At 42.6% G+C, this 19,747-nt stretch overlaps 1 long non-coding RNA gene across 1 annotated transcript; it reads left to right on the forward strand.

The window, feature by feature from the left end:
- The first annotated feature begins 3,599 nt into the window (after positions 1-3,599).
- LOC132404462 (uncharacterized) lies at positions 3,600-18,723 on the forward strand. Its single transcript, XR_009515547.1, has 3 exons — positions 3,600-3,835; positions 3,949-4,041; positions 18,108-18,723. It is a non-coding gene; the product is annotated as an uncharacterized LOC132404462 (long non-coding RNA).
- The last annotated feature ends 1,024 nt before the right edge of the window (positions 18,724-19,747 follow it).

A 19,747-nucleotide genomic window follows, 5' to 3' on the forward strand; every position in this document is an offset into this window, starting at 1 on the left:
AAGACATGCTGTCTAATCCAGGACCCTGACCACATTCACCACTACCCCAGATAAAGGTTAGCTTTATCTGTCACATGTACATTGAAACACACAGTGAAATGCATCGTTTGTGTCAGTGACCAGCACAGTCCGAGGATGGCCTGGGGGCAGCTTACCATGTTTCTGGTGCCAACAGAGCCCTTCCACAACTCACTCAGCCCAACCCATACATGTCTGGAGTGTGGGAGGAAACCGGAGCACCTGGAGGAAACCCACCGATCACGGAGAGAACATACAAACTCCTCATAGACAGTGAACCCCAATCAGTACTAACTGTTACACTAACATGCTGTTCACAATACATCCCAAACATAAAACGCTTCCCTAGTCACACCTGCACACTTGCCTCCAAATGAGACCCAATGCCCCTTTGCAAATATTATGCAACAAAAGCCACACTCCATCACAATCTCTCAGCTCTATGGACCCACGTTACATTCGGCTCTCGAGTGATGTCTGGGTGGAGTTTGCACGTGGCTTTCCCTCAGGTATTCCGGTTTCTTCCTGCATCCCAACAGAAGCCTGCAGGTTGACTGGCTGCTGTCAATGATCAGTTAGTATAGACAAGTGGCAGATTGATGAAAGGGGAATGGATGGACTTGTGAGAAGTTCCAGTGTACAGGAATGTAGAAAGAGTAGGAATCGGTCTAATGGGAACAGGTACAGACATGATGGACTGAAATGGCCTCTCCCGTATAGCTGCACACTGTAGTAGTGAATGATCCTGTCTCATTACAATACATCAAAAGCAAAGAAGAAAATCCAGTGAGTGGATTTAACAAGATGTTTTCGCTCATGGAACAGCCACTTGCTGGATGTTTTTTTGATTTTGGCACCATTCTCTGTAAAACTCCAGAGTCTGTTGTGCGTAAAAATCCCAGAAGATCAGCAGTTTCTGAGATACTCAAATCACCCTGGGCAGCACCTAATTAATTAGCTTGTTTATTTCAGCTGTTTTCTTAAAGGTGTGCCGGGTGTGCTCGGCTAGCACTGCACCCCTATCGATAGGATGCAGAAATGGGCTGGGAAGTGGCAGATGGACTTCAACCCAGATAAGTGTGAAGCCGTTCATTTTGGTAGGTCAAATTTGAAGACAGAATATAATATAAATGGCAGGGTGGAGGATCTGAGAGATCTTGGGGTCCGTGTCCATCGGACAGTCAAAGCTGTTGCGCAGGTTGACAGTGTTGTTAAGAAGGTGTATGGTGTGATGGCCTTCATCAACAATGGGATTGAGTTCAAGAGCCGTGAGGTAATGTTACAGATATGTAGGACCCTGGTCAGACCCCACTGTGTTCAGTTCTGGTCATCTTACTCCAGGAAGGATGTGGATAATATAGAGAGAGTACAGAGGAGATTTACAAGGATGTTGCTTGGATTGGGGAGCATACCTTATGACAATAGGTTGAGTGAACTCGGCCTTTTCTCCTTGGAACATAGAGGATGAGAGGTGACCTGATAGAGGTGTATAAGATGATGAGAGGCATTGATAGTCAGAGGCTTTTTCCCAGGGCTGAAATGGCTAATATGAGGGGGCACAGTTTTAAGGTGCTTGGAAATAGGTACAAGGGGAGATGTCAGAGGTAGGTTTTTCACACAGAGTGGTGGGTGGTGGAAACGGATACAATAGGGTATTTTAAGAGCCTCTTAGATAGGTACATGGAACTTAGAAAAATAGAGGGCTATGTGGTAGGGAAATTCTAGGCAGTTTCTAGAGTAGGTTACATGGTCAGCACAACATTGTGGGCTGAAGGGCCTGTAATGTGCTGTAAATTTCTATGTTCTATGTTCTACATAAACGCTCTTCATATGACAAACTATTCAATCCTGGAATCATTTTTGTGAACCTCCTTTGAATCCTCTCCAGTTTCAGCACATCCTTTCTCAGATAAGGGGCCCAAACCTGCTCACAATACTCCAAGTGAGGCCTCATTAGTGCTTTATAAAGTTTCAACATTACACCCTTGCTTTTATATTCTAGTCCTCTTGAAATGAATGCTAACATCACATTTGCCTTCCTCACCACAGACTCAACCTGCAAACTAACCTTCAGGGAATCCTGCACAAGGATTCCCAAGTCCCTTTGTGACTCAGGTTTTTGTATTTTCTTTCCTTTTAGAAAATTGTCAACCCTATGACTTCTTTTACCAAAGTGCATGACCATACCGACACTGTATTCCATCTGCCATTTCTTTGCCCATTCTCCTAATCTGTCTAAGTCCTTCTGTAGCCTCTCTACTTCCTCAAAACTACCTGTGCCTCCAGCTACCTTCCTATCGTCTGCAAACTTGGCAACAAAGGCATCAATTCTGCCATCCAAATCATTGAATTATAATGTAAAAAGGATTGGTCCCAGTACAGACCCTATGATACACCACTAGTCATGAGCAGCCAACCAGAAAAGGCTCCCTTTATTCCCACTCTTTGCCTCCTGCCAGTCAGACACTGCTTTATCCATGCTAGAATCTTTCCTGTAATGCCATCAGCTCGTAGCTTGTTAAGCAGCCTCGTGTGTGACACCTTGTCAATGGCCTTCTGAAAATCCAAGTGCACAACATCAACTGATTCTCCTTTGTCTATCCTGCTAGTTACTTCTTCAAAGAATTTCAACAGATTTGTCAGGCAAGATTTTCCCTTGAGGAAATCATGCTGATTATGGCTTATTTTACCATGTGCCTCCAAGTACCTGAGATCTCATCCTAACTAATCAACTCCAACATCTTCGCAGCCACTGAGATTTGCAATTTTCCTGTATTCCAGAACCATTTCAGAATCTAGTGATTCTTGAAAGATTATTATTAATGCCTCCACAATCTCTTCAGCCACCTCTTTCTGAACCCTGTTGTGTAGACCATCTGGTCCAGGTGACTTATCTACCTTCAGACCTTTCAGTTTCCCAGGAAACTTCTCTCTAGTTACAGTAACTTCACACACTTCATGACCCCGATACCTGGAACTTCCACATACAGCTAATTAATTCCACAGTGATGTCCCCCATTACTACCCCTCCAGTGTTGTTTTCCGGTAGTCCAATCTCCACTCTCTCCTCTCTTTTACACTTTATATATCTGAAGAAACATTTGGTATCCTTTTTAATATTATTGGCTAGCTCCTGCTGAAGGGTCTTGGTCCAAAATGTCGACTGTACTCTTTTCCATCGATGCTGCCTGGTCTGCTGAGTTCCTCCAGCATTTTGTGTGTGTTGCTCTGGATTTCCAGCAGCTGCAGACTTTCTCTTGTTTGTTTTCTCTGTATGTCCTATCTATCACCCGTTTAGCCACCCGAATGATCTGGTGTTCACCCGTTTCCAGCTCCAGCTCCTTAATGCAGTTTATCAGAAGCTACTTTTGGATCCACTTCTCGCTGCTGTAGTCGTCAGGGACACTAGAGGTCTCTCTGCCTACCCACATCTCACAAGAGGAGCATTGCACTATCCTGCCTGGAAACTTGAGCTTTTCTTTCCTTTATTTTCTTCGAGTGAAGCCTCTCTTCACTGATACCTCAAAGAGCTAAAGCCTTAAGATCACCACTCCATGTCCACTCTGACGATGGCTGTTGCTCCTTCCCCTACCTTCCTTTAACTTGTTCTTACTAATCAGTCCTGGACACTGATTGGCTGCTGGTCAAAGCTCTTTTACGCTGCCACGAACTGCTCCTGCCTTTTATCCTCTGGGATGTGGAGCTGAGGAGGGAGAAAAAAGGATCAGCCATGATTAAGTGACAGAGCAGACTCAATGAGTCAAATGGCCTAATTCTACTCCTATGTCTTTTGGTCTTATTGACATCATTCCAGTAGGTAGGTGACATGAACTGCACACAATGCTCCAAATCAGCCCACAATTTGTTCTAAGTGTCACCAATGTCCTCATTTTATGTCTAACTCGTCCCCTCTCTTTCCCCATCTTCCAGATTCCCTATGCAGCATCTCTGATGAGGAAGGAAAGGCTCAGCTCACAGATGAATAAAAGTTAAACGATCCAATGAGCTGCAGAGAAGTTTCAGGTCAGTATAGAATGAGAGGATGAGATTTTACTGAGAATTGTTGCCATGCAGTTATCTTTAACTCTCAGGGGAATTAGGGCATTGGCAGCACTCAGCAAACTATCAACACAATTCCCGAAGTGACAGATCCCTCAGACCCAATGAAGCCTATACTAATACATTCAGATCCCTCAGCCACAATGAAGCCTATACTAATACATTCAGATGCTTCAGACCCAATGATTTCTTCAATACGCATTTTTCCCATTTTAAAGAGAATCTTCAAAGCAATTAGAATTATTTGTTACATATACATCGAAACAAACAGTGAAACGTTGTTTTGTGTCAACAACCAATACAGTCCAAGGACAGCCTGCAAGCTCACCATTCTTCTGCAAAGGCATGTCCACAATTTCTAAACCCTAGTCCATAAGTCTTTGGAATGTGGAAGGAAAGCGGAGCACCTGGAGGAAATTCACGCTGACACAGGGAAAATGTACAAACTCTTACAGACAGAATTGAACCCAAGTTGCTGGCACTGTAATGTGTTGGGCAAACCGCTACGCTAGCATGCTTTATTTGTGAGTAGAGTCATTTGCCACTGAGGTAGAGATGTTGTCATTGATGTGTAGTGTGGTGGGTCACCAGTGGGAGAGGATCCGGTGTCAGGGATGGGTCAGTATCACCATTGACCAAGAGTGGATCTCAAGGGTGGCAGAACAGAAACTAACCACACCCATACTGATGCTAAAGGGCAGAATCAGAGTCAGCTTTATGATCAATGAAATGAAATTCATTGTTTTGCAGTAGTTGTTTTGTGCAAAGACATAAAAATGAGTTCAAGTTTAATTGACATTCAATCACACATGATATATATACAGAGAGCCCAAGTCCCTGAGTGTTTTGGTGTGTAGATTAATTATACATAGGATATTGGTCTGATACAGCTGGTCTTCCACTGAGCAAACACTGGAGGGCAGTACTGAGCAAACACTGGAGACAGCACTGAGCAAACACTGGAGGCAGTACTGAGCAAACATTGGAGGCAGTACTGAGCAAACATTGGAGGCAGTACTGAGCAAACATTGGAGGCAGCACCGAGCAAACACTGGAGACAGCACCGAGCAAACACTGGAGAGCAGTACCGAGCAAACACTGGAGAACAGCACCGAGCAAACACTGGAGAGCAGTACCGAGCAAACACTGGAGAGCAGTACCGAGCAAACACTGGAGAGCAGTACTGAGCAAACACTGGAGAGCAGTACCGAGCAAACACTGGAGACAGCACCGAGCAAACACTGGAGAGCAGTACTGAGCAAACACTGGAGAGCAGTACCGAGCAAACACTGGAGACAGCACCGAGCAAACACTGGAGAGCAGTACCGAGCAAACACTGGAGACAGCACCGAGCAAACACTGGAGAGCAGTACCGAGCAAACACTGGAGAGCAGTACCGAGCAAACACTGGAGACAGCACCGAGCAAACACTGGAGAGCAGTACCGAGCAAACACTGGAGACAGCACCGAGCAAACACTGGAGAGCAGTACCGAGCAAACACTGGAGAGCAGTACCGAGCAAACACTGGAGAGCAGCACCGAGCAAACACTGGAGACAGCACTGAGCAAACACTGGAGAGCAGTACCGAGCAAACACTGGAGACAGCACCGAGCAAACACTGGAGACAGCACCGAGCAAACACTGGAGAGCAGTACCGAGCAAACACTGGAGGCAGTACTGAGCAAACACTGGAGGCAGTACTGAGCAAACACTGGAGACAGTACCGAGCAAACACTGGAGAGCAGCACCAACAGGAGGGGCCAACTCCCAAACCTGTATGGACGCCCAGCTCTGCCGGGAAGCTACAACAGGCGACACCATAACATGGGGGTCTGGTCCAAGCAAATAATTATAAATTACAAAAATAAATAAATAATGCAAAAAAAAAGTTGAACAGTGAGGTTCATCGATTGCGTGGGCCATTCAGAAATCTGATGGTGGAGAGGAAGAAGCTGTTTCTGAAATAATGAAACACGAGGAAATCTGCAGATGCTGGAAATTCAAGCAACACACACAAACTGCTGGTGGAACACAGCAGGCCAGGCAGCATCTATAGGAAGAAGTACAGTCAACGTTTTGGGCCGAGACCCTTCATCAGGACCCTTCATCCTGACAAAGGGTCTCAGCCTGAAACGTCGACTGTACTTCTTCCTATAGGTGCTGCCTGGCCTGCTGTGCTCCACCTGAAATACTGAGAAAGGGTATTCCCTAATGCTCATAATGAGAAGGCGTATCCCAGATGGTGAGGGTCTGTAGTGATGAATGCAATTTTTTCAAGCCTCAACCTCTTGAAGATACAATGAAAGAGGAAAAAAACTCAACAATCTACTTAATTTGTATAATTTGTTTATTTGGAATAATGAGGTCGTATTCATGGGTTCATGAAATCTTTAGAAATCTGATGGAGGAGGGGAAGAAGCTGTTCCTTAATCATTGAGTGTGTGTCCTCAGGCTCCTGTACTCATCCCCAATGGCAGTAATGAGCATAGGCCATATCCCAGATGATGAGAGTCCTTAATGAAAGATACTAAAGAGGTCCTTTATAATTTGTTTCTCCATAAATTTAATATCTTGCAGATCCCTTCCTGGGTTTCACACCATGGCCCATCACACATCACCTCATTTATTGAAACACTTGAAATTGTTTCCCAGCTGCCATTGTGTAACTTAAATGCTTAACCAGTGTGACTGTGCTCCAGTCCAACAGTGCCAGCGAACTCCAGAGTTTCTTCAGTCCTTGCTGCATCATGCTCTGTTTGAATTCTCATCCCCACACCACCAAGAAGCTAATCTTTGGAACACTGTCCATAACCAGAAGGCCATAAGATATAGGAACAGAATTAGGCAATTTGGCCCAAAGAGTCTGCTTCGCACGAGAACTCTCAAGTCTCTTTGTATCTCTGAGTTTTGAATTTTTGCCCTGTTTAGTAAGTGGTCTACACCTTTATTCCTTCTACAAAAGTGCATGGCCATACACTTCCCGACACTGCATTCCATCAGCCACTTCTTTGCCCATTTTTCCAATCCATCTCAGTCCTTCGGCAGATTTATCCCACTCTTTGATCCTGCCAGTCAACTACTGCTTTATCCATGCTGGAACCTCTCCTGTAACCCCATGGGTTCTTATCTAGTTAAGCAGCCTCATGTAGGGCCTTCTGCATGTATTCCTTAAAAAAGCATTCGGGTTAGGGTTAAACCTGACTGTGGTTCTGAAAGTGTTAAAGCCTGTGTTTTGGACTCTGATCACCCAGAAACTAAATTTGCCTCTGTTCCTCTTCCACCTGATTAAGCACCTGCTCAGTAACTTCAAGTTATTTATAGGTTAGCTGCTTCAGTTACATGTACATACATTGAAAGATTGAAACATAGAATGAAATGTGTCATTTGTGTCAATGACCAACGATCCAAAGTTGTGCTGGGACAGCCTGCAAGTGTCGCCAGCATGATATGCACACAGCTTACTAACCCTAACCCATACGTCTTTGGAATGTGGAAGACCATAAGATATAGGTGTAGAATTAGGCCATTCGGCCCATCGAGGCTGATTTATTATCCTTCTCAACCCCATTCTCCTGCCTTCTCCCTGTAACCATTGATACTCTGGTTAATCAAGAACCTATCAAGTTCTACTTTAAATATGTTTAATGATTTGGTCTCCGCAGTCATGTATGGCAATGAATTCCATAGATTCACTTCCCTCAGGCTAATGAAATTCCTCTTCATTTCTGTTCTAAATGGATGTCCCTCTATTCTGTGGCTGTGCCCTCAGGCCCTATTTCCACTATTGGAAATATCCTATCCATATCCACTCCACCTCGGCCTTTCAATAGGAGTGCACAGAGCACCTGGAAGAAACCCCTTGGAGAACGTATGGACTCCTTATTGACAGTGGCAGGAACAGAAGCCTGACTGCGGGCACTGTAAAACATCACTCCAGACACTATGCAACTCTGCCGTATATTTAGTGTTCCAGAGGTGCTATATACAGTGGCATGCAAAAGTTTGGGCACCCCTGGTCAAAATTTCTGTTACTGTGAATAGCTAAGCGAGTAAAAGATGACCTGATTTCCAAAAGGCATAAAGATGACACATTTCTTTAATAGTTTAAGCAAGATTACTTTTTTATTTCCATCTTTTACAGTTTCAAAATAACAAAAAAGGAAAAGGGCCCGAAGCAAAAGTTTGAGCACTCTGCATGGTCAGTACTTAGTCTCAGCTTGTAAACGCTTTCTGTAGCCAGCTAAGAGTCCTTCAATTCTTGTTTGGGGGATTTTTGCCCATTCTTCCTTGCAAAAGGCTTCTAGTTCTGTGAGATTCTTGGGCCATCTTGCATGCACTGCTTTTTTGAGGTCTATCCACAGATTTTTGATAATGTTTAGGTCGGGGAACTGTGAGGGCCTTGGCAAAACCTTCAGCTTGCGCCTCTTGAGGTACTCCATTGTGGATTTTGAGGTGTGTTTAGGATCATTATCCTGTTGTAGAACCCATCCTCTTTTCATCTTCAGCTTTTTTACAGACAGTGTGATGTTTGCTTCCAGAATTTGCTGGTATTTAATTGAATTCATTCTTCCCTCTATCAGTGAAATGTTCCCCGTGACACTGGTTGCAACACAAGCCCAAAGTGTGATCGATCCACCCCCGTGCTTAACAGTTGGAGAGGTGTTCTTTTCATGAAATTCTGCACTCTTTTTCCTCCAAACATACCTTTGCTCATTGCGGCCAATAAGTTCTATTTTAACTTCATCAGTCTACACGAGTAGTTTCCAAAATGCGTCAGGCTTGTTTAGATGGTCCTTTGCAAACTTCTGACACTGAATTTTGTGGTGAGGACGCAGGAAATATTTTCTTCTGATGACTCTTCCTTAAAGGTAATATTTGTGCAGGTGTCGCTGCACAGTAGAACAGTACACCACCACTCCAGAGTCTGCTAAATCTTCCTGAAGGTCTTTTGCAGTCAAACGGGGGTTTTGATTTGCCTTTCAAACAATCCTATGAGCAGTTCTCTCGGAAAGTTTTCTTGGTCTTCCTGACCTCAACTTGACTTCCACCGATCTTGTTAACTGCCATTTCTTAATGACATTACCAACTGAGGAAATAGCTACCTGAAAACACTTTGCTATCTTCTTATAGTCTTCTCCTGCTTTGTGGGCATCATTTATTTTAATTTCAGATTGCTAGGCAGCTGTTTAGAGGATGCCTGATTGTTGGGACAAGATTTGAAGAGTCAGGGTATTAATAAAGCTTTGAAATTTGCATCACCTGGCCTCTCTTAACTATGACTGTGAACAAGCCATAGCCCTGACAAGCTAATTAAGGTCTGAGACCTTGGTAGAAGTTATCTAAGAGCTCAACTCTCTTGGGGTCCCCAAACCTTTGCATGGTGCTCCTTTCCTCTTTTTCACTCTAAAGTTGCACAAAACAAAAATAATACACTGATCTTGCTTAAAATGTGGAAAAGAATGTTTCATCTTTAACTTTATGACTTTTGGAGATCAGTTCATCTTCTACTCACTTAACTATTCACAGTAACAGAAATTTTGACCGGAGAGCCCAAACTTCTGCATGCCACTGTAAATGCAAGTCACTGTCTATGGTAAAAGAGACTACATGAGACACTTGTCCACTTATTAGGCATTGGAGCCCCCTAGAAGTAATCCCTTAAAATGAGAGAAGTGAGGACCAGCTTACAACCCCTTTACTTCCCCACTTACACTTTGTCCTCAGTTAGATACATCTAGTGATACATCTGGGCACTATTAACATCATGTCCTTGAATTTACCAAATCCTTCCTGGTATTTTGTGATGAGAGGGATTAACATCCAGGTTGAACTGTAGATTACGCATGAAGGGTGCTCACTTTCTGAGTCTACACATTTCAGAAAGCAGAAACCCCATCTCACAGATTAGTTTCTATCCCTCCCTCCATGGGCTGTACTAATACTGATAGCCAACATAAGGAAGATATGAACTAGGATTAGTAGGCAATGTAAAAGAATGTGTACTAGAATTGGTAGACAATGTAAAGGAGTTATGTGCCAGAATTGGTATCCAGTGTAAAGGTTGTGTGTACTAGAATAGACAGTCAGCTTAAAGGAGTCATGTACCAGAATTGATAACCAACATAAAGGAGATACGTACTAGAACTGGCAGAAAACATCAATGAGGTGCATTCCAGAATTGGTTGCCAATGTAAAGAAAATGTGTACTAGAAATGGTGGCTGTCATAAAGATGCATACTTAAATTGACAGCCAATGTAAAGGAGATGTGTACTAGAATTGATAGTGAATGTAACAGAGGTGTGTTCTAGAATTGGTAGCCAACATAGTGGAATATGTATTAGGCAATGTAAGGAGATACAGTCTAGAATTCATACCTGACATAATGGAGATCTGTACAAGAATTGGTGGGCAACATTAAAAATGCATACGAGAATTTGTAGTCAATGTATCAGAGATGCATGCTGGAACTGACAGCCAACATAAAGGCGATGTGCACTAGAATTAGAAGCCAGCATAAAGAAAATGTGTACTGGAATTCTTAGCCAATGTAATGGAGATGACTGATAGAATTGGTAGCCAATGTAAAGAGATGAATACTTGAATGGCTAACCAACGTAAAAGAGATGTGTGCTAGAATTGGTAGGCTGTAACAGATACACGTACTTGAATTTTTAACGAATGTTACAGAGAATCATAATAGAATTGGTCGCTAATGTAAAGACCATAATACCTAGGAGCAGAACTAGGCCATTTGGCCCATTGAGTCTGCTTCACCATTCCATCATGGCTGATTTATTATCCCTCTCAATCCCATTCTCCTCCATTTACCCTGTAACTTTTGACACCCTGACTATGAAGCTATCAACCTCTGCTGGAAATATACTCAATAACTTGGCCTCCACATCTGTCTGTGGCAAAGAATTCCACAGATTCACCACTCACTGGTGAAAGAATGTTTTTCTTCATATCTCTTCTAAATGGACATTCCTCAGTTCTGAGGTTTGCTCTCTGGTACTGGATTCCCCCACTATAGGGACCATCCTCTCAACATCCACTCTATCCGGACCTTTCAATATTTGATAGGTTTCAATGAGATCGCCCTGATTCTTCTAAACTCCAACAAGTACAGGCCCAGCATCCTCAAATGCTCCTGGTATGTTAACCCTTTTATTCCCAGAATCATTCTTAATTAACTTCCTCTGGACTCTCTCCAATGCCAGCACATACTTCTTAGATAAGGGGCCCAAAATTGCTCGCAATACAACTGAGGCCTCACCGGTACTTTATAAAGCCTTAACGTTAAATCCTTGTTTTTATATTCTATTCCTCTTGCAATGAACACTAACATTGCATTTACCTTCCTTACCAGTGACTCAGCCTGCAAGTTAACCTTTAGGAAACCTGTTCAAGGAACACAAAGTCCCACTGCTCCTCTGATTTTTTGAATTTTCTCACCATTTACAAAATAGTCTATGCTTTAACTTCTTCTGCCAAAGTGGCATGACTATACATTCAATACTATATATTATTCCACCTGCCACCTTTTTGCCCACTCGTCCAAACTGTCATACTCCATCTGCAGACTCCCAGTTTCCTCAACACTAACTGCCCTTCCAATTATCTTTATATCATCTGCAAACCCGGCCAGAAAACCAACAATTCCTTCATCCAAATTATTGTCATATAACATAAAAAGAATCAGGGCCAACACCGACCCATGCGACACACCACTAGTCAATGGCAGCCAACCAGAAAAGGCCCTCTCTATTCCCTGCCAATTCCCTATTCTACTCCTGCCAATCAGCTGATCATCTATCCATTCTATATCTTTCCTGTAATACCATGGATTCCTGTCTTGTTGAGCAGTCTCATGTGTTGCACCTTGTCAAAGACCTGCAGAAAGATCAATAAGCGGCATCCACTAACTCTCTTTTGTCTATCCTGCCTGTTAATTCCTCAAAGAATTCCAACAGATTTGTCAGGCAAGATTTTTCTGTTAGAAAACCATGCTTACTTTGGTCTATTCTATCAAGTATTCCAAAACCTCATACTTAATAATAGACTCCAACATCTTCCCAAACACTGAATTCAGGCTAACTAGGTGTTAAGGATCCAGCCTGAACACTGGGTCAAAGGGGCTCTGCTGATAGCCCTTAAATTCTACCTTCTTTCACCTGGCCATGGGAGCTTTAAACCAGCCCCTTCCCTAATTGGACTCTTGCCAATTACCCAGTTATCTCCTCAATAGCACCCACCTGTTTCTGTTCTCACTCATTACCCTGCCTCGACTCACACTCTCTGCCTATTTGTCCCAGTCCTGAACTGAGTCGTTCCAGCCTGCTATAGCGACTACTGCCAGTGGAAATTGTTGTATTCTGTGTTTCCGGATTCTACCTGTTTAGAACCTGATTCTTGCCTGAAGCACCAATAATTGTCTGCCCTCGCTGGACAGGCTTTCCCGGGTAAGATCTCCACCTGCCTCCTGGTGTTGCCCCTGCGGCTACTAATAAAATCCTGGTAAAAGAACATTCATTGGTCTGCACTTGAGTCCTACCGCAACTGGCCCCTCCTGACACTAGGGTATAATGTCCTGTATTTTACCTCCCTCCCTTCTTATAGAATTTCCAATTTCCCAGTCCATAAGACTATAAGACATAAGAACAGAATTAGGCCATTCAGCCCATTGAGTCTGCTCCACCATTTCATCATGGCTGATCCTGGATTCCACTCAACCCCACACACCGGCCTTCTCACCATTAGCCATTGATGCCCTGACCAATCAGGAAATGATCAACTTCTGCCTTAAGTATACTCACAGACATGGCCTCTACTGCATCCACAGATGTACTACTCTCTGGCTAAGAAAAACCCACAGTTTCTAAAGGGTTGGCCCTCAATTTTGATGCTGTGCCCTCTAATTCTGGATACCCCCACCATAGGAAACATCCTCCCTATCCAGTCCTTTCAACATTTGGTAAGTTTCAATGAGATTCCCCCACATTTCTCCCAAGGCTGTTAGTCACTCCTCATAAGTTAACCTCTTCATTCCCAGAATCATCTTTGTAAACCTCCTCTGGACTCTCTCCAATGACTATACATCCTTTCTGAGATATGGGGCCCAAAACTGTTGACAATACTCCAAGTGCAGCCTGACTAGTGTCTTATAAAGGCTCAGCATTACCTCCTTGCTTTTATATTCTATTCCTCTTGAAATAAATGCCAACATTGCATTTGCCTTTACCACAGACTCGAGCTGTAAATTAACAATCTGGGAGTCTTGCATGAGGATTCCAAAGTCCCTCTGCACTTCTGATGTTTGAACCTTCTCCCTTTTTAGATAATAATCTGCACTATTGTTCCTTTTATCAAAATGCATTATCATACATTTCCCAACACTGTATTCCATCTGCCACTTTTTTGCCCTTTCTACCAATGTGTCTAAGTCCTGCTGCAATCACATTGCGTCTTCAGCACTACCTACCCCTCCACCTATTTTCATGTCATCCACAAGCTTTGCCACAAAGCCATCAATTCCATTATCCAAATCATTAACAAACAATGTGAGAAGTCGCGGTCCCAATATTTACCCCTGAGGAATACCACTTGTTACCGGCAGCCAGCCAGAAAAAGCCCCTTTTATTCCCACTCATTGCCTCCTGCCTGCCGGCCATTCTTCTATCCATGCCAGTTATTTTCCTGTAATGGCAAAGGAGTTTATCTTGTTAAGCATCTTCATGTGTGGCACCTTATCAAATGCCTTCTGAAAATCAAAGTAAATGACATTCAGTGCCTCTCCTTTGTCCACCCTGTTTGTTACTTCATCAAAGAAATGTAACCGAATTGTCAGACAAAATTTCCCTTTACAGAACCCATGCTGACTTTGACTTATTTATCATTGGTCTCCAAGTACCTCGAAACCTCATCCTTAGTGATAGACTCCAACACTCTCCCAACCACTGAGGTTAGGCAAATTGGTCTATAATTTCCTTTCTTTTACCGTCCTCCCTCAGTGAGACATTTGCAATTTTCCAGTCAAGAATCATGTGATTCTTGAAAGATCATGACCGATGTATCTGTTATCTCTTCAGCAACCTCTCTCAGGACTCTGGGGTGGAGTCCATCTGGTCCAGGTGACTTATCCACCTTAAGACCTTTGAGTTTGCCTAGACTTTTTCCTTTGTAATAGCAATGTCACTCACTCCTGCTCCCTGATACTCACTGACCTGTGGAACACTGCTAGTGTAAAGAAGATGTTTACTAAAAATTGTAACCAATGCATTCTAGAGTTGGTAGCCTGTGTAAAGGAGATTTTTACTGGAATTGGTAGCAGTATAAAGCAAATGTTTACTGGAATTGGTAGCAGTATAAAGCAAATGTTTACTAGAATTGGTAGCCAGTGTAAAGGAGATGTTTACTAAAAATTGTAACCAATGAAGATGCATTCTAGAGTTGGTAACCTGTGTAAAGGAGATGTATACTAGAATTGGTAGCCAACATCAAGTTGAAGTGTACTAGAGCTGCTAAGGAGGTGCATACAAGAAGCCATTCTTATGTCCTCCTGCTCCCTCCTACCATATCCTACATTGGTAGGTGACGCAGTAGGGTTTGCACCGGAGAGTGGCGCTGTCTTTCAGCTCCAGTGACCTTGCTTCAATCCTGATCTTTGCTATTACCTGAGTGGAATTTTCTTGTGTTCAAATAGATTTCTCTGCAGCTGCTCTAGTGCCCCTCCCCCACATTCCACATTTGAAGGAGGTGTACAAGATGATAAGAAGCATTGATAGAAATAAATCTAATTCTGAGTCATTAGAGGGAGTTTATGGAAGCTTTATAGAGGGTGCAGACAAGAATTACTGGGATCCTGAATGGATTGGAGAGCATGTCTTATGAAGATAGGTTGAGTGAGCTAGGGCTTGTCTCTTTGTAGCGAAGGAGGATGAGAGGTGACTTGATAGAGAGGTACAAGATGATAAAAGGCAAAGATCGAGTGGACAGATTTTTTTTGTCCACGGTGGATATGGCTAATACAACAGAGGATAATTTTGAGGTGATGGGAGGAAAGTCTAGTGGGTGATGTCAGACGTAGGTTTGTTTTACACATGGAGTGGAGGGTACATGGAACATGCTGCCCAGGGTGGTGGTAGAGGCAGATACATTAGGGGCATTTAAGAGACTCTTGGATAGGTATATGGGTGATTGAAAAATGGAGGGTGCTGTGGAAGGGAAGGGTTAGAGTAATCTTAGAGTAGGTTAGGTTTGGCACAACATTATGGGCCAAAGGGCCTGTACTGTGCTGTAGTGATCTGAGTTCTATGTCCTATCCCAAAGATCTGCTGGTTGGTTAATTGGGTCCTGTAAATTGCCCCATTTGTGTAGATGTGTCAAAAGCATCAAAATGGTCTTGATGGGCATGTGAGAGAGAATGAATTGTAGGATTATATGGAAACAAGAAATGAATGGAATTGCTCTGCTATGAGCTAGAATAGATCCATTGGGCCAAATACCCTGGCAGTAAATCTCATCTACCTTCCTGGAGACAGCTGGGAAGTATATTGGTTTGAACTGACCAAGCTGCCATGGACTTTAGGAATTATTGACAGAGATTTGTGAAAGCTAATGTTATGCACACAGTTCGTTTATATTCGGGCTTGGCAGTGTGACCTCATCATTCTCATGCTGAATTCAGGCTCTCTGTGACCTTTCACACCTTTCATATCTGTGAACTTTCAACAGAATCTCTCACCCTTGAAGAACCTCAACGTTCAAAATTTGCAGTAAATTTATGATCAAAATACATACATGTCATCATATTCAACCCTGGGATTCATTTGCTGGCAGGCATTGACAGTAAATACAAAGAAACACCATGCAGTATATGAAAGACCACACCAACTTGGGTGTTCAGCCAGAGTGCAAAAAACAACAAACTGTGCAAATACAAAAATGAAAAAAGTAACAATAAATAAATAAGCAATGAATATCGAGAACATGAGTCCATTGATTGTGGGAACAGTTCGGTGTTGGGGTGAGTGATGTAAACCTCTCTGGTTCAGGGGTGATACCTGTTCCTGAACCTTGTGGTGAGTGAGAGCATGGCCTGGGTGATGGAGGTCCTTGATGATTGATGTTGCTTTCCTGTGACGGCACTCCAAGTAGATGTATTCAGTGGTGGGAAGGGTTTTAACCATGACCATGATGGACCGGGCTGCATCCACTACAAAATCAAAACAATTCATACCATAAATTTTTCTTAAGTCTAGTAATTACTGTTGTGTAGAAAAATGTCACCATCAGTCTGTAACATCAATGAAACATCTATTAGTTATTCTGTGTAAATAACAGAGCAGAACTCAATAGCTACTGGAAGTTGTCTGATCCATTATAAATCAGTGTTCTCCTATTTGATGCTTACTGTTTGTTTTGCTTTCACAGTAGCATATGACAGAACTATTAATTGAATTGGTATTCAGAACTGCCCTACACATCTCTGGCACCAGCCTACTCACCATCATGGGTATATATACAGAAAGGTGCTGGAAAAGGGCCAGTAACATGATAAAAGATCCCACTCACTCTGCTCATGGACTGCTTGTCCCACTCCCATTGGGAGAAGGCTACATGGCATCCACACCAGGACCACTAGAATCAAAAGCAGTAACTTTCCCCAAGCAGTAACCCATCCCTCTACACCCCCAACCACCACTACTGTATCATTTCCTGTCAGAGTCACCTTATGTACAGACACTCCTGTGCCTAGTGTCACTTTATGGACATACAATCTATCTGTGTGTACAAGCTACCTTATCTATTTATATTTATTATTTTTATTAATACAAGAAATTCTGCATATTCTGGAAATCAAGAGCAACACACACAAAATACTGGAGGAAATCAGTAGAACCAGCAGCATTTATAGAAATGAATAAATAGTTGATGTTTTGGGCCAGACCATTCATCAGGACTGGAAAGGAAGGGGGAAGACATCAGAATATAAAGGTGTGGGGAGGGGAAGGCGGACAGCTAGAAGCAGGTGGGTGGGAAAGGAAGAGGCGGGAGACAAAGAAAACTGATAGAAGAAAAGAGAGGATCATGGGAAAAAGGGAAGGAGGAAGGCACCCAGGGGAGGTGATACACATGTGAGGAGAAGAAGTAAGAGGCTCTTGTTATTTATTATTATTATATAATTAATTAATATTAGATCTAGGAACAGAATTAGGCCATACAACCTATTGAGTATGCTCCTCATTCAGTTATGTCTGATTATCCCTCTCAACCCCCATTCTCTTGTCTTCTCCCTGCAATCTTTAACACCCGGACTAATTAAGAACCCATCATCCTCTCCTTTAGCTCTACCCAATGACATGGCCTCCACAACCATCTGTGTGAATGAATTCCACAGATTCATCACCCTCTGGCTAAAGAAATTCCTCCTCATCTCTTCTAAATGGACATCCCTCTATTCTAAGGTTGTGTCCTCTAGTCCTAGACTCCCCCACTACAGGAAGCATTCCCTCCATATCCACTCTATCTGTGTCCTCTAGTCCTAGACTCCCCCACTATAGGAAACATCCTCTCCACATCCACTCTATCTGTGTCCTCTGGTCCTAGACTCCCCCACTATAGGAAACATCCTCTACACATCCACTCTATCTGTGCCCTCTAGTCCTAGACTCCCCCACTACAGGAAGCATTCCCTCCACATCCACTCTATCTGTGTCCTCTGGTCCTAGACTCCCCCACTATAGGAAACATCCTCTCCACATCCACTCTATCTGTGTCCTCTAGTCCTAGACTCCCCCACTACAGGAAGCATTCCCTCCACATCCATTCTATCCAGACCTTTCAATAAGATCCTCTCTTATTCTTCTAAACTCCAGTGAGTAGAAGCCCAGAGTCATCAAACCACTCCCCATATGTTAACCCTTTCATATTAACCCATTATCGTGTTCTTTATCTTATTGTGGGTTTTTTGTGCTGAGTTGGATCTGGAGTAACAATTATTTTATTCTCCTTCACGCTTGCGTACAGGAAATGACATCAAACAACCTTGAATCTTGACTCTTGAATGGTGTAAGCTATAGCCACTAGGCAACGTTGCAGGTGCAAACACTCAACATCAGAACAACAACCTGACAAAGCACTGGAAATGAGACTTAATCTGCATTTTCAAACTCAATGAAAGATACTCAACCAATGATTCCAAATAGTTCAAAGTCTATTAGTAGCAAGGAGAACCGCTGTAACTGGTTTCACGTCAATGGTGCTTACATTTAGATATTTTTCTCATGTAAAGAAAGAAGGTGAGCCCATTTTAAGAAGATTGTCAAGTCTGTTTTAAGGGTACTAGCAGTGGTTACTGATAACAATACACAGAAGACTGTTGGCATCTCTCTAAGGAAGATTGTTAAACTATTGATAAGAGATTATTGACCTACTTGAGGAGATGGTAAACTCGTTGAAGAGTCTGTGAACCTAATGGATGAATAATCCATTAATCCACGAGTGCAGACCAGGAAGACAGGAGTGCAGCCTGATTCATTCTACAATCCTCTGGGAAAAATCCTGTAAACTGAACTCTTGTTTTGTGTATCAGAACTGAATTGGGCCCAAGAAGGAAGCAAGCAACTGAAAGACTGAAAAGCTGTTTGATACATCATAAATCCATAAAATATAGGAAAAAAATTAGGCCATATGGCCCATCAAGTCGGCTCCACAATTCGAAAAAAAATAGGAAAAAACATCTCAAATCCAATTCTTTTGCTTTTGCCTGTTTAATTTATTAATGGTTAAATAAGAGTATCCTCTATCACTTGAGATATTTTGGCTCTAAATATTGGGTGTATTTAATATTACTGTTATTATTAAAATGTATTTAAATCCTCACTGTGCAACTGCCTAATTAATTTGGAATGTAAATAAAACCTATGGAAATACCAGTTACTGTAGTGAAGGCAATGCATTGTCTTGGAATGTAGAAGTGAAATACATCGGTAATTCTGTTTCTGTGAGAACAATGTACCTGCTGTAGGTTGTAAATATAAATGAGAAAAGACACCATCCTACACACAACCCTTAGAAAATGGGATGATTGTATAGATTCTTCAGTTTGTATCTTTCTAATGGTGTTTGTGTATCAATCAACTTTTGTTTATCCATTTATCCATTTTAATTATTCTGATATTGCTTGTGCTCCTGAATCCTTTAGAAACAATTTTAAAGTTTTCTTACATGTTTTTAAAGTTCTTAATGGCCTGGGATCGGAGTATTGTACATCACAGAACTGTTTTTGTCTTTTTAATCCTGCTCGTGCTCTCAGGTCTCCCACTTGTCTCCTAAACTTAAACAATCTCCCTCCAAAGATACAAACAAGCTGGATGAACTCAGCAGGTCAGGCAGCATCCGTTGAAATGAGCAGTTAACGTTTTGGACAAAGGGTGTCGGCCCGAAACGTTGACTGCTCGTTTCAACGGATGCTGCCCGACCTGCTGAGTTCATCCAGCTTGTTTGTACGTGTTGATTTGACCCCAGCATCTGCAGTGTACTTTGTGTTTACTCCCTCCAAAGATAACTGATGGAGAGCTCAATACCTAAAACTGTAAGGGATGCAGACTCATTGACACTTTTCCACACCAGCTTCTTGCTTTAAACTAACATCTTGTCTTTTATGT

The sequence above is a fragment of the Hypanus sabinus genome, chromosome 14, assembly GCF_030144855.1.
Source record: "Hypanus sabinus isolate sHypSab1 chromosome 14, sHypSab1.hap1, whole genome shotgun sequence".
Classification (NCBI taxonomy): Eukaryota; Metazoa; Chordata; class Chondrichthyes; order Myliobatiformes; family Dasyatidae; genus Hypanus; species Hypanus sabinus.